The sequence below is a fragment of the Panthera onca genome, chromosome A1 (assembly GCF_046562875.1).
Source record: "Panthera onca isolate mPanOnc1 chromosome A1, mPanOnc1 haplotype 2, whole genome shotgun sequence".
NCBI lineage: Eukaryota > Metazoa > Chordata > Mammalia > Carnivora > Felidae > Panthera > Panthera onca.
The window spans coordinates 230,449,901-230,465,576 of record NC_138339.1 but is presented as its reverse complement, the minus strand read 5'-3'; the positions used below and the strand labels follow the sequence as shown (position 1 = coordinate 230,465,576).

The following is a 15,676-nucleotide window of genomic DNA, read 5'->3' as shown; positions in this document are numbered from 1 at the left end:
TTCAAAGTGAGTTTGCTACCTGCTGGGGAGAACTAAGGAAAACTAACAGTATAAATACAACAAATAAGAGTCTGGCTTAAGGGGTAAAGGCTTCAAATTTCCTGATAGCTGATTTGCTTCCTAGAGTCTCAAAGTGGGGGAAAGAAGCCCCATCCAAGTACATCTCACCCAGCTTAGTCCTCAGATTTTCCAGCGCAGCTCTGGTGGGAGATGAGCCTAAGATGGGCTCTTTCCTACTTTAGCGGCTCACTAGGTCTGCGTCAGGAGAGTCACTGAACCTCGCCGGAACCCGGTGGATTATACCCACCTCCCAAAGTTGGTTTCGGATGGAATTAGTTTGTGACAAAATACCTCAAGCTGGGTGGCTTGAAGAATGGAAAGGTTCGTCTCGCAGTTCTAGAGGCCGGAAGTCTAAAATCAAGGTATTAGCAGGTCTGGTCCCTTCCGAGACTGAAGGGAGAGACTGCCTCCCTCCTCGCTGCTGGGGGTTCGCTGGCAACTTTTGGCGTTTTTGCCTCATAGAAGCATCACCCTGATACTTGCCTTCATCTTACATGACACTCTCCCCTTCGGTGCATCTCTCTCCAAATTCCCCCTTCTTACAAGGACGGCAGTCAAATTGTCTGAGGCGTGACTTCATCTCTGCTCATTGCGCCAGACTCCAGCCCTATTTCCAAATGAGGGCACATTCTGAAATACTGGGGGTTGTTCAACATACGAATTCTGGGGGGATGCAACTCAGCCCCTAACAAAGAGTAGATGAAACGACGCATGGAAAGCATTTAACACAATGCCTGGCGCATGCCAGCCCACTAAGCAACAGCTGCCTTCGTGATGATTCTGTCTTCCCAGTTTTGCACTTGGCCCATCTGCTCCTCCCCAGGGAGTGAGCCCTCCCTTGAAGCTCTCATCAGATCACCTTAAAATAACACAAGAGCCGTGGCATGACTTTATGCAATAATCGTAATAAAGGATTAACAATAATATTAGCGTTCTAATCACATACCATTATACTGTGGCTTAGCCATGATCCATGAGATTCTAGCCATGAGCTGTTTTTGTTAATATTTAAGAAGTCCTAAGACTTTAAAGTCCTATAAGATAGGCACTATTATTAGTCTCCCTATTTTACAGATGAAGAAACTGAGGGAAAGGGAGAGTGGTAATTTGCCCAAGGCCATCCCAGGCAGGGGGGTTCTGGACCTCCATGCCCTTAACCAATAACCACGCTGAGGTCTGTTCCCTGAGTGCTCCAAATATCTCCCCAGTGGCTGGTATGGAAGAACTGCGTTAAGAAATGGGAACGTATCTGGGAGATGGGGGTAGCTCTGTACCCAAATCTGACCCACGATGTCGAGCTCCTGCTTTCAGCCGGTCCACGGGAAGAGAAGCCACTGGCCGCTCCTATGGTGGCTTGGCCTCTGGCATCCCTGCTCCGTGGGCAGCTTCAGCATGGCAGAGGGGCTCAGGGACAAGGGCCCCGCTTTCTGCTTCCTTTACAAACAACAGGGGACAAGAAGCCCCTTTCACCCTTTTTCCTTTTGGTGAGTGGGGGCAGGGCAGTGTGTAAACTTCCATCAGTCCTGACCAGACCCCTGCCCCAGGTGACGGCTTCAGACAAACAGCAAAGCAGCCGGTTCACGACCTCCGGTGACTTTTTCCTCATTTCCTCCTCAGATCTGGGATCTGGAAACAGACAGCCACTCTTTTACGGCCTCCTCCAAAGCCAGTGGTATCCAGGGGGAGGGCGCGGCCTGCCTCTATCTCCCCCACCCCAGAGCCCTGCGTGTGGCCACCAACACAATCGCACCCCTGCACCTGCGACTCAGGTATGAGGTTACCCTCTTGGCCCCAAGCCGTCAGCTGTCTAGAGGGCACGGCAAGCCCAGTGCAGCTGCCTGCAACCTTTTATATCACGATCCACAGTTAAGGCCTCTGGGTGACCTCCTCAGCTCCATGCCCCACATCTTTATCTTGCACTATGTGTTTGGTGAACTCCCTTTAACAGCTCCCATTAATCACTCCAGCACCACCTCCCTATGTTATCCACAAGTCTGGAATTTACCTCTCGAGCCCTTATCGACCCACTGGCTCTATGTCTATAGGAAATTGTCCACGAAGCCCTGGAGGCCCACATCTGAGAAACCCATCCCTACAGCAGGGTAGCCATTCAGTCCCAGGTGATGAGACGGGTCCTTATGGAGGATCCCCTAGCAGGCTTCTCCTGCCCAGGACCCTTAAATGCCTTGAAGACTTGTCTCCCTGATTCCTCTACAAATGAGGCCGCCTCGGTTGCCTCGGCACTCCTTTGCCAGGCCACCTGTCATTTCCTCCTCGGCCAGGAAAGTGGGTGCCGGCTGCCCTTTCCACGGTCAGGGAGGTCACTCACACAATCCTCCCCTTAGCGCCGAATGTCCCCTCCAGGGCCCGCCCCTGGCCTGCCTAGGCTGAGACTGCCTGGTCTTCCTGAAGAGTTTAAGTCCCGCCTCCCGGAGACCCACGAGTCACCTAGCACAAGGCCGCAGTTTTACAGATGAGCGACGGAGGCCGGGAGAAGGGAATGAATTGGGAGTCTGGAGCAGAGCCGGGGCTAGACCGCCTCTCCGGATGCCTGGCACCCAGCCTCCTCCCTGTGTGGTGCTCCTCCCACTGCAAGGGCAAAAGTCTGTCTGAGATTTCGAAGGGGAAGGAGAGCTCGGTGCTTATTATTATTTTTTAAGTAGACAATGGGAAGCACATTGTCTAGTCTTCCTTCTCCAGGGCCCGCAGGGAGGCTTCTCTCAGATGCTCCTAAGAGGCACGTGTCGGGGGTAGAGAGCTTCCTTGGGCCCAGTTGTCTCGAGGTAGATCAGACCTCTTCCCCGGGCTCAGCAGGGCTGGCCAGGTGCACTGCCGGTGCTTTGAGAAGTGACGGGCCGTCGGAACATCATTAGAGCCTTCTCGTGGTTCCAACCTGGCCCCTGGCTATTCCCCCCACCCCACCACCCAGGAATACATCCCTCATTCTCTGCTTGCAGTTCCCCCCTCGGTGTTCAGCAGGATTCCGAATCCCAAATCTGCAGTCTTTGAAAACCAAGGAAAGGAGGCAGGGAAGGTTTAGGCTGGCTACTGCGGTTTGCAGGTGTCACATCCCATCTATATGAAAATGGCGAATGGATTTCCTGAGCCAAAAATGATGGCATACGGTCTCGAAAAGTGTTCTGTTTTTTTGATTTGTGAACATATGTCTAGGAAGAACCTTTATTGTGTTCAGTGACTAAACCACAGATCAAGAATTAACTCTACAGAAAAGCGATCAGATTTCACAGCACCAACACTCTACTGAAAAGTCCAGTGTGTATGGCCGCTGCCCGTGTCTGTACCCACCCTTCCTAATTTGCCCCCCTGAGGCCACAGGGAAGTCTCCCGTGGATCCAGAGCGCCTGGCAGAACTCCCACCCGGTCGTCGTCACAGCCAGGCCTGGGAGAAGCAGGCGCTTTGCTCAAGATGCCAGAGCAACTGGCTGAAAAGCGGGACTTCCATCAATCAGGCGGCTGTTTGTTCTACATGGTATCAGTGTGTAGAAAAACAGCCTGTTGGATTTTTTTTTTTTAAGCGAAGAGACTGAAATTCCACCTCGTGGCAAAAACAGACTCAGTCTCTAGCGCCAACACTTAGGTGCCAGATAATGTCTGCCGGTCCCTGCTCTGTCGCTTGAGAGCTTTGTGATCTTGATCAAGTGACCTGGTCCTTCTCAGCCTTCTGGTGGTTCCACCCGCGAAGCGGGGAGACTCAGCGCCTTCCACCCCGCGTTGGGGAAGGGATGTAGGTAAAGCAAGTAGGCTCTGGCTACAGGTCCGGCGCTTTCTCTCTGGGACTGTGCCCCACACACCCTTCCCTCCTCCTCCTCCACAGGCAAGACTCTGGCATCACAGGAGTCCAGAGACCATTCATGGGAAAGTGCAAATCGTCCTTCTGTCAAATGTTATTTTTCCTTGGAAAGGATTCCACACACTGGGAATAGTCTGGCACTAAGTTGGAGGTTTCATACCCACTGAACCTCTTCTAGTGGCCCAGCCTTGGAACCCGGGCATTGGAGGGACAATCAAGAGAGAAGGCAGAGCAGCAGTGGTACAGGGAACCAACATTCTTTTATTGAGTGTTCACTGCATGCCAGGCTTCTCCAGACATTTTACATCCTTTTCCTCACTCCTCACAAAATTTCTTTTTTTTTTTAAAGTTTATTTATTTACTTTGAGAGAGAGAGAGAGAGAGAGAGAGAGAGAGAGAGAGAGAGAGAGTACCAAGCAGGCTCCACACTGCCAGCACAGAGCCTGATGCAGGGCTCAAACTCATGAACCATAAGATCATGACCTGAGCCAAAATTAGAGTCAGGTGCTTAACCAACTGAGCCACCCAGGCACCCCCACTCCTCACTAAATTTCTACAAAGGATTCCAGATTCCCCTTTACAGATGAGGACATTAGTGCTAAACAGTGGGACTGCTTAACCCCTACAAGTGTCTGTTCTATGTGCTGTTGTCCCAGAGGTTGCTCACGGAGCAAGGCTGGAGGACACAGGTAAGCCCTTGGCCCCTGGTTGCCCATGGGAAGCACCCCGCAGGGCCTTGTCCCTGCTTGAATGAAAGGTGCTGCTATTCAGGCTTGAAGATTCAGAACGGGATAATACAGTTTGTATTTATTTGCGGGGGGGGGGGGTGGCGGGGAAGGTGTAAATTAATAGCAAAGAAGGTCCACTCCATAGTTAGATGAAATCACATTCCTCCTGCCCCAAGGAGGAGACATGTGGTGTCAGTTTTCATGATTAGTGGCTGCTGCTCATTGAATACCAATTATGCCATGTGAGGGTCTTTGGGAAGGACATTATATGAATCTTCTCATCTAATTCTCAAAACAGCCCTTTAAAGTAGATGCCATTATCCCCTTTTAAGAGATAAGAAAGTTAGAGTTTTGAGCAGTTAAACAACGTGTCCAAGGTCACAGACCCATTTCTATCTTCTTAACCTTTCTCCGTAAGGCAATAGATGCCTCATCCCGGGTATCTGTGTCCTACACTTGGTTCAGGTTCTCATCCTCTCTCTGTTTTTCATGAGTAAGGTCTCCTCCGGAGCCTTCCCTGGTGGTTTCCCACCAAGAGCCCGCGGTTTGCTACCGCTACAACCGGGCCTTCAGGCAAGTGGTCAGCTTCACGGAAGCATCTGTAAGTATCAACTTTGGTTCTCTTTAGCAATGATGTGTTTGTGAGTGTGAGTCTAGCCCCATGGTCCTCACCTTGGAGCTGAGCGGAGTGTTCCGGGGACAGTCCGTCCCTGGAAGTTAAGAATTCTACTAGAATTCTTCAACTCTGCTACTTATCAAGTATTATTTGGACACTCTTCTTTGAAAGCTGACTGGAAGAGCTCACAGTTGCCCCAGTGGCTTGTAGTATGAGCTCTTTGGAAGGGCCATCTGCTACGAAAGGATGGCATTATTTCATGGTGGTTCTCTTGTATGGTGTAGGATGATTAATAGAACTCTACTATAGTGTAATCTGGGGATGAAGGTATGGAGCATTCCATGTCTACTTCCTCTTTCACTGGGGCTCTCGAGGATCATGCTGGCCCGGTCCTGGATGCGTGACACAGTGTCTGGCCCACAGAAGGGACACAACCAATGCTCCTTGCATAAAGAGTGGGAGTAGAGAAGTGCACACATCCCATAATCCATGTACTCCTGCCCTTGAGCTAATGGGAGGACACCCCAACTACACTCAACTTTAAATGTTCTGAAATCACCTAAATATCAGTTCAATCACTTTATGAACCACTGGCCTAGGCTCTGGCATTACACGCCCGTGTCCCAGGCCATCTGGCAGTGTCCTCTTTCCTTCTTCCTGCAATTGCCTGGCACACCCTGTCTTTAGGATTTATAGCCTCGGGAGCACCACAGTCTGGTAGTGTCATCTTCGTGTTCACAGTCACTTCGGCTTCTCTCCCAGTGAGACTCGGTTGTCTTTGCATGTGTTCTTGCCAGTTCCTGCTCTAGAAATTAGTCATCACCATGGGTTTATTAAGTATTAAATGAAACAGATTACTTGGCCTGTTGATCAAAAATTTTTTTATGATGACTCAGTCTCAACTCATCTCAAAGAAGGTGGGTTCTTGTCTAATTTGGGTTCATACTTATAAAGAAGCATTTGTCCTCCAGATCTTTCAGAATCACCTGCGACTTCAAGGACGCCAACCTTCTGGTCTCAGCATCCTGCACATGCCTGTTCCTGGCTCTGTCCAACTTTTTCCCATCTCCACCCTGGAATTTCCTGCTTCTTCCTCTTTTCCTACACACACCTTAGCAACCCTTCAAGGTCCAACTCAAGTCCTGTCTCCTCCACAAAACGTGTCTTCACTGCTCTGGACTCACACAAGCATCTCCCTCTTTCTGACCACCCACAGTCACTACCTCCCATGTGGTGTAGATTCAGTCCTCACCTGTCCTGCTTTGTTTCCCAGGCATGAGCCTTGCCTTTCTAACAATTCAGCAGGCAGTTAGGGCAACTAGCACCTCATCTATGTTTCCCCCTTCTTTCCTCTTAATCTGTCAAAACCCTTCTTATTCTTCAACGCACAACTCGGATATCAACTCCTCTGAGAAAAGTTTCTAGATCCCTCCCACATCCAGGCAGAATGAAGGGCTCCATTAGCATTTGGGCTCCTAATTCTGTGCTAACAGTCAGCCTCCTTCAATAGCATTACTTTTGATATGCATATCTTCCCTGCCTGTGGGTGGTAAGGAGATGTTGAATTGAGATATAAATACTCTGTCAACTCTTACTGTATTAAGCACATGCTGGTAATAAACTCTCAGACACTTACTGAATTGAATTATTGATCTGAGTATTTGCTCATCCTGCAGATCTGTGTGAAATCTATGCCCACTGTCATGATCCATAGCATCTAAGCCACATTGCAGTCTTTATTTGTGAAGGAGAGAACATAGCCCAAGATTTTCACGATCCTGAAGTTATGAATACCTCTATGCCACACATTACTCATTGAGTTGCGTAGCAAAGTGCTAGGGACCACCCACTGTCAATGCCTCTGAAAATGCTTGAAAATGGCACAGTGTAAACTAATAAATATTCAATTAAATGTTTGCAATGTGTTACATAGGAACTGCAACTTACACGTATACAGGTATATGTGATATGGACGTTTACTTGTTATGAATAATGAATTTTTTTATCAACCAAGCTTAAAACTGTAGATATTTTACAAAGATTTTAACATTTAATAGCAAAATTATATTTAATTTGGGATGTGGTTGCAGTTTAATATGTTTAATTGAATGGGAACTCCAAAAGCAAGAATCACTTGGGGCAAAGAAGTTCTTAGGCCCAGCTAAGGCTTGAAATTCCCTCTACAAAATGCACCTAAAAAGTATAAGTAGCACCTTTAGGCTTTTTTGGATTCTTTTTTATATATATTTTTTAAGTTTTTATTTATTTATTTTAAGAGTGAGAGAGAGAGCAGGAGAGCCAGAGAGAGAGGGAGAGGGAGAATCCCAAGCTGGCTCTGCACTGTCAGCACAGAGCCCGACACAGGCCTCTATCCCATGAACGTGAGATCATGACTTGAGCCGAGATCAAGAGTTGGATGCTTAACCAACTGAGCCTCCCAGGCATCCCTAGACTTTTCTTGATTCTAAAAATAGAACCCTAAAGTCATTTTTAAAGATATTGTAATTGCTCACTTCAATCTTTTCACTCCCGTAACCGTAACCGGCAGTAGCAGGTGGTGGTGTTGGGGGAATTTCTTTTTAAGGAAGCGAATGTGTGGCTGTTTAACCACTTAACCAGAAGGCAGGTCCACAGGGAGGTTGCCTCCGCTCTGTGTCAATCCCGGGCTATCTGCCCCACTCAGCGCCCTCTGCTCATTCTTCCATGCCAACAGGTACCACATTCCTTTCTGGACATTGACCGTATTACAAGTCACCGCATGTTGTGAAACTTCAGAATGTTTGCAAAGGTTGGAATAATTAAAGTAATACCCAGTAACGCTAAGGGTCTATTGCAATATTAAGGGGAACAAATGGATGCTCTGGAGCTATAGACACACCCCGCCCTCCTTCCCACCCCCACGAGCCCTGGCATTGTAAAAGGACAGAGGGGCAGGAAGCAAAGTGTACATTACTAAAAACCTGCTCTTAGGCATTTAAATCAACACCAGTGAGAGGATGCCTTCTGGTTTCTGGGTTGGAGACCTGGAAATTTCTCTATGTCGATGGAATAGCCTCTTTTACAAAGTGGAAGATTAATAGGAACATTCAGTGGTTCTGAGACAGAGTGTTGTCCTCAAGCATTTTTCCTCCCACGCCACCATGCCTTTGGGTACAGGCTCCAGAAAGCCTGCCTCAGAGGAAGCCCTCCTTGGGGTAGGCACTTACCTCAACCAGTCATGAAAGCTGACATTTATCTCCCTTGACAGATGATTCTCATTCAAAGGTTGCTCAAGGAATGGGGCAGAAAGAAAGCCACTCCAAGACTCAAACTAGTTAGACTGAGTGAAACCTGAAAGCTGAGGGTTTAGAAGATATATCCTTCCCCCCAAACAGGCTGTCTTCCTCACTCAGCTTCACCTTGGTGCTGAATAAATTTTGCTGCTCAAAATTCAATCCACACCTATTTCTCTGAGCCTAGGTAGTCAGGAGATTTTTACCCAAAGATTTCTAAATTTTCTAATCTTCTCGCTGAGTGTTATGGGATGAATTTTGTTTCCCGGATATTCCTATGTTGAAGGCCCAATCCCAGCAGCTCAGAATGTGACTGCATGCGGAGATAGAGCCTTTAAAGAGGGGATTAAGTTAAAATGAGGATATTAGGGTGGGTCCTGAGCCAATCTGACTGGTGTCCGTATAACAAGAGAAAATTTGGACACATAAGGAAACCCTGGGTGTGCATACACAGGGGAAAGACCATGTGAGGACACAATGAGAAGGTGGCCATTTGCAAGCCGGGAAGAGACGCCTCAAAAGAAACCAAACCTGCAAACAATTTGATCTTGGACTTCCAGCCCCAAGAGCTGTGAGAAACTAAATGTCTATTGTTTAATCCCCCTGTTCTGTGGTATTTTATAATATAGCCCAGCAAATGAATACACCAAGGTAAGCCAACTTGTATTGGAAGTAAATATACCTTCGGGGTAAGTTTTCATCTTACATATCTGTGGCACTAGACTTCTGAATGCAAATTCCCTTTAATTTGATAGCCAGTATCTCAAGGTCACTATTTTTTTTCCACTTCCGGATACAGGTGGTAAAAGTATGGGACTTTGAAACAGGAAGGCTGTTTCTGGATTTACTGGGGCTCATGGCAATGCTGGAATCACATTCTGACCTTTGACTCCAGTGGAAGAAGGTATGTGTCTTCTCCAGTAGCTTCAGCCATTAGGCAGTGAGCTCTCTGACATGATTTCCTAACAGAAGACTGTTTCCAGGCTAGTCACTGGGGGCAGAGACGGCTGTCTGAAGATATGGAGCTACAACAACGGACATTGTCTACACACACTGAAACATGCCAAGTCGCTTCCTACCAAGGCTCCCCATAACATAATGATGCAAGATTGGGCATTTGTTGTCAAGGTAGAAGAAACAAATGAGATGGGATCTAGGGTGCGCGTGACAATCCTACATTCTTTTTCTCTGGCCCTTCATTTTACCAATGACTTTAAACTTCTACTGAGGAGAGACGTACTTTACATGAATGTATGTGCTCCCAGCTAAGCCTTGTGCACCTGCTCCTTCATCACCCGGTATGTTTATCTGCGTTCTTAAAAGAGCTTAGCTTTCTAAACATTTTAAACATCACATAAGTCAAAATATGGATGAGCAAACTAAAACCTAGTCTGTTTTGTGTGTTACTGATTTTTTTTTCCAAGGCCACTTTTCCACTTGTTCATGTGCTGTACCTGATTTTGGTCGAATTTCCACAATTCTGGCCTGTTGACTTTCCATGAGGAAGATAAGAGGCAAAAACTTTTCAACTACCAGAGAATATAAAAGAATCCAAAGTAAAAAAAGACAAAAATCACTCAAAGTAATGAGTTTGTGATTCCAAGTTCTGCTTTTGACCTGCCTGTGTTCACTTGTCTCCTCACTCAGGAGGGGTCGGGCACCATGTAGGGTCCTGTCAGGAGAAGGTGAGCTTCTTCCCAAAGCTGAGCAAGGGCAGAACCAGCATTTTAGGGCAATGCGGGGGGCGGGGGTGTGTGCAGGAAACCAGCAGGGCTTTGGTGGTTTGAAAGACACCTAACTGTGGTCTGAAAACTAGAAAGTTAGTATGTAACTTTTCCCCAATCATCATTGAATTGAGACAACATGTGTAAACTGATTTAAGGACTAATAAAGAAGAATGTCTAATAGAAGTTGACAATGTTATCTTTCTAGATGAAAAGCAAAGTGAAGTCTGTGGTTGTACCTACTTGGAGGTGAACCAAAATAAGTGAGTTATATTCAGCTTGGATGTAAAAGGGGGATGCATCTTTTTGATACAAAATCTATGCTGGAGGAGGACACTAAGACAATGAAGGGAATTTTCCAGAAGGAAATATGTCAAAGCATCCCTGAGGACCCTGGTTGCTCCCTGATGGTAATTTAGGCAACTAGGCTCTTCTAGAATATTGGAAGCAATTCTCTGCACATTTTGATGACTATTTAGAGGTAGAGATAGGGAACACTGTATCTCTCCACCAAATGCTTTCTTGAAGAATAAATCACAGACTAGATTACCAGAGTAATTAAATTCAGCAGCCACAAGGCCAAGAATAAAATTCCAATAAATTCTCTCCTGAACACAAAAAGAGTGAAAACAATTCCCGATTGGTTTCTGTTTGTGCCCTTGCCTCCGTGTTTCAACCGAGCTCTTAGGATCACTTAACCTTCAGGAGGGCAACTGCTCCTGGAGTAGCATCCATAGACCTCGGAAATTATAGATCCCTTAAGTAGCAGTGAAAGCGCTGACCCTAATTTATCAAATCACATTTTATCTTGCTCTCTCCATTTATCATATAGACATGGCAAAATTAAACCACAGTATTGATTGCTTGCAAAAAGTAAAGAGATGATAAGCTCAAGTATTGAGATGTACTACTACTCTGTTACTGTTCTAGGTGCATCATAGCTGTTGGATGGGACAGAAGAATAAATGTGTATTTTGTAAGTGAAATGTACAAAATGAGCTATTCAAAACCCTGCTTCAGATTGCTATCCTCGCCCCACCAACCCTACCCTTGATTCTTTTCACACTAAAATCAGTTTGTAGTAGTTCTTTAGACTTCTGCTCTCTCTACAAGTGAAGCCATGATAGAGACAGAAGAATTTCCTCCCTCCCTCTCTTCCTCCCTTTTAGAAACCTTTTTTACTTTGGTTTTTGTTTCTGTTTCTTCCCTCTAGTTTTCTTTTTTTTAAGTTTATTTATTTATTTTTAAGATAGACATAGTGGGGCAGGGGCAGAGAAAGAGGAGCACAAAGGATCTGAAGCGCGCTCTGTACTGACATCAGAAAGCCCGATGTGGGGCTCCAACTCATGAATCATGAGATCATGACCTGAACCGAAGGCAGATGCTTAACTGACTGAGCCACCCAGGCACCCCTCTAGCTCTCTTTTATGGGAGGAAGTATAATGACTCTTCACCTAACTCTGGGAGGGCGCTGGTTCCCACATCAACAATCAATTCTCTGACACCAGCTGGTGTCCTGCAATTCAGCTCAATCCTGGCCCATCTACCCGGGGATAGCATCAGATCCACAGGTTACAGGCTCAGTCCCACAAGCCCGGTCTTCATGCCCCCCCACCAACTTCAGACACCCTCCATGCTCTCAGCACTTAGGGAATTCCAAGGGTTTTAGGAGCTATCTGCCAGAAGTGGGGACAGAGACCAAATACCTATTTCTTATCGTAAGTCGCAGTATCACGAAGCGTTAGCTAGAAGAGCTATCAGAGGCACAGAGGGCATCCCTGGGAATTCAAAGCAGACCGTGCCTGGAACGTGGAGCTCTCCACACTTTGCCATGTATTCTTACCCCTCGTACCCGGGCTGTCATGCTCCCTCCTCCCCGGGCACGCTGGGGCGTCAGCATATCTCACATATCCTTGCCCCTAAGTGAGGGCTAACCACTCTGTCAATTGTCCAGCCCTTACTTTCTCCCTTCTTCCTCCCACCTTGTCTTTATGCCCTGGTCCCTCTGTAAGTGAGAAGAGGAGATGAAATGCCATCTATAAGCATCTCTGGGGGGAAAAAGTATTTTTTTATTGCTTAGAGATGGAGAAAGGATTCAGGGACAGGAGAAGTTGAAAATGCTGACTGAAACTAAGTTTTAAATCTACCTGTGACATTTTATTTCCCCTGCTCACTATGCTGGATGGTCATGGATTTCTGAAGGTCTTTAAACATTGTAAGTTCTTTATTCGTTTGAAGGCGAGCCGTATTTCACAGCCTAAGCCTTGCATCCCCAGATGATTTGAGAGACGACTACCTGAGAAGCTCTGGTGTTGAATCCATCCTTTGGTATTATAGGTTCCTGAGCTGACGGCTTTTGTTTTAACACATGCAGCGGCTATGGCTTCTTATTATGAAGGCAAAGCTATGCAGACCATCCAAGGAGAGTTTGTCAGTTGACATATGATTTGTTGAAATGCAATCACCCAAACGTCAGAAGTGGATTGCTTTTTATTCCCACTAGCACTAGAGGAATTTGCTTTGACATTTCGAAAAACTACATCACTGGTGGGGTGAGGGGTAGGGTTATAAAATGTGCCAACACCTTCTCTCTGAAGTTGTGAGTGTGTTGGCAGCTCATTTTACTGCTTATACAACGTCTCTTCCTTGGCTTTGCATACAGGATGCACCATGTGACTTTCATCACTTCTGGAAGCCGCAGCCACACTGGCAGGATGACCTGGTGAGCCCTGGTCCACACAGTCTGGCTCTCAACCCAAACAGTGGCACATGTTGAGGATATCTGTCACTCAGAGGCTCACCCTGACTCTCCTGGGCCTGCCTAGGGTTGTCACAAGGACCTCAAAAGCCTCTGCTGTGGCAGGAATCATGACTGGGGTCCAGGCAGAGCCAGAAGTACTGGGCTCCAGGCAGCTGCTTCCCCTCCAGGAAGAGTGATGGCCTTGTGTTCAGATTGGGGCATGGGGCTACAGAAGCCAATCCATGCAGCTCTCCATGAGCTCAGCCAGGATTTGTGTAATACAGGAATGCCAGCCCAAGATGTGGTGGGTGTGACTTTCCTCAAAGAAGCATGTACTTCCTGTTTCTGCTTGGCACGCAAAATTGTATGCATTTGCTGTGTCACCTTTGGGCAGCCAGGGAGCCGAAGAGATGACATTCCTGCCCTGTGGCTTGTTGGGGGCCCATAACCGGGAGACTTCTTGTGATTCTTATTAGCAAAGTGCCCCAACTTTCTACAGCCTCCTATGGTTGAATGACCTCCCTCAAAATTGTCTGGATGCCAAGCCAATAAGACAAGTGCTAAGAAAGCAAAGTCACTGTGCCCAACCGTGTGCTATAGCTCAACCCTACCTTAAACCCCCATAAACATTCCAAAAGGTACAAGTCACTAGAATACAAACTCCATGAGGCCAGGCCTTGTCTGCCTTCACCATGGTATTCCCAGGACCTAGCCCAGTGCCCACTTTATAGCAATGCCTAATTGATTTGATTCCATTCAACTAGCATATGCCAAGTGCAGATTGTGGACCAAGTGTGCTTTGTTCACTGAAGATGAAGTTATGATCAAAAGGGTCATCTCATGATCCCTGCCTTCCCGGAGTTCGCAGATTAGTGATTATTGAGTGAAAGAACAAAGTCATGCAGAAAATGCCTGGAAGTGAAGGCCATTGCAAGGAGGCATTGTCAGACAAGTCAGTGAAGTGTTAGTGCATTCAAATATTTATTTATTCAACTATTAACTCACTCAACACGTGTTTTTGGGCACTTTTATAGTGTCATGCTTAATGGATAGGCCCAGGAGATACAACGTGAATAAAATGTGATTCCTGGGGTGCCTGGGTGGCCCAGTCGGTTGAGCGTCCGACTTCGGCTCAGGTCATGATCTCATGGTTCGTGGGTTCAAGCCCCATGTCGATCTCTGTGCTGACAGCTCAGAGCCTGGAGACTGCTTCAGATTCTGTGTCTCCCTTTCTCTTTGCCCCTTCCCTGCTCATGCTCTGTCTCTCAAGGATAAATAAACGTTAAAAAAATATTTTTAAAAAACAATGTGATTCTTGGCCCAGAATCTCACAGCCTGGTGAGGAGATAAACTACGGAAATAATAATCATGCGATGTGACAAATGATATAATAACGTAAAAGATGTGGGAGAAGCCTAGAGGTGGGAACTACTAACTTTGCTCTAACATCACACAGGAGATCGAAAGATTACTAGGATTTTCCCAGGAGGCTGAGGTGAGGAAAGCAATGTAGATGATGGGAAGGGGGAAAGCATGAAAACATGAGCCAAGTCGGGAAGCATGCATGAAAAGCATGTTGTCTGGAGGGCTATGAAAAGTTTGAGGGGCTGGGGCATCAGACACAGGAGGGAAATGAGGTTGAAAAGTTAGAGCTTGACAGTCATGCTAAGGCATGTACACTTCATGGTGTGGGCAGTGGGGGATCACAGGAGGAGGAGGATCCCAGACATACATGGTCACAAGTCACAGAAGGAGACAGGATTTGGCAGAAAATTGTGGGAAAGAGAGAGCCATTGACCTTCTCTTTTCCAACTGTCTTATACCACCACCTTCCCAGCCACTTTCAGGCAGAAGGGACATCTTAGATGACATGGACAGGTCCCCAGGGGACACTCTGTGGAAAGTATGTGAGGGCAAGGGAGAAATGATGCCTCTACAGCACCAGGAGAAGCCAATTTTCTTCACATGGAAACTGTACCCCAGTGAGGATTTTTTTTTTAAGCTCTCTGCAGCACTGCCCTCAAAAAACTCCATTTTGGTTTCTCATCTTTCTTAAGGATCCATATCCAAATCCTCCTTTCAAGGAGAGTAGGTGATCTAAATTCCTAACTGCATGTGTAAGCCGCAGATGGGAGCCCTGTAGGAATCAAGTCAAGGGACAGCACACTCTGGAGCTTAGAACTGAGCTGTTGGGAAGCCAAACCACCTTGGCCCAGAGCTGGTTTCCATTATCCCATTGCCATCACCATTTCAGCCCCAAACAGGGCTCCTTGCAAACGCTCCATTTGCCAGCTGTGTGGGGAGGTCAGGAAGCTGCTAGGATTATCACTTCCCTGGGGAAGGTAGTAGAACTGACCCAAGGAGAGGCAGCACCTCTCTGGCTGACCTGTACACAGACTCCTGCCTGGAAGGATGCCCTGATCCTTGGGGCCGGGTCATGAGATTCTAGGTGAGTCTCCATCGTGGGCAAGCACAGGAGGAGGAACCCGTCTGCATCCTCTGTCTTAGGGATCAGATGAAGGAGAACTAGCTATGGGTGATTGGGAATTTGATTTCTTACCCTGTCCCTCTCCATCTGTCTCCTTCTCAGAACCATGGGCACAAAGAGGACATCCTCTGTGTGGCTCAATGCCCACCTTTTCTTCTCATGACTTCCAGTTATGATGGAGAGGTCATCATTTGGAACGTCATCTCAGGCCACATTTACTGCAAGCTGAACACTCCC

General features: G+C 47.0%; 1 long non-coding RNA gene across 1 annotated transcript; it reads left to right on the top strand.

Moving 5' to 3' along the window:
• Window positions 1-10,418: 10,418 nt before the first annotated feature.
• On the top strand, window positions 10,419-14,174 carry LOC132680306 (uncharacterized). The gene is made up of 3 exons (XR_009610626.3): window positions 10,419-10,474; window positions 11,142-11,187; window positions 12,874-14,174. It is a non-coding gene; the product is annotated as an uncharacterized LOC132680306 (long non-coding RNA).
• The last annotated feature ends 1,502 nt before the right edge of the window (window positions 14,175-15,676 follow it).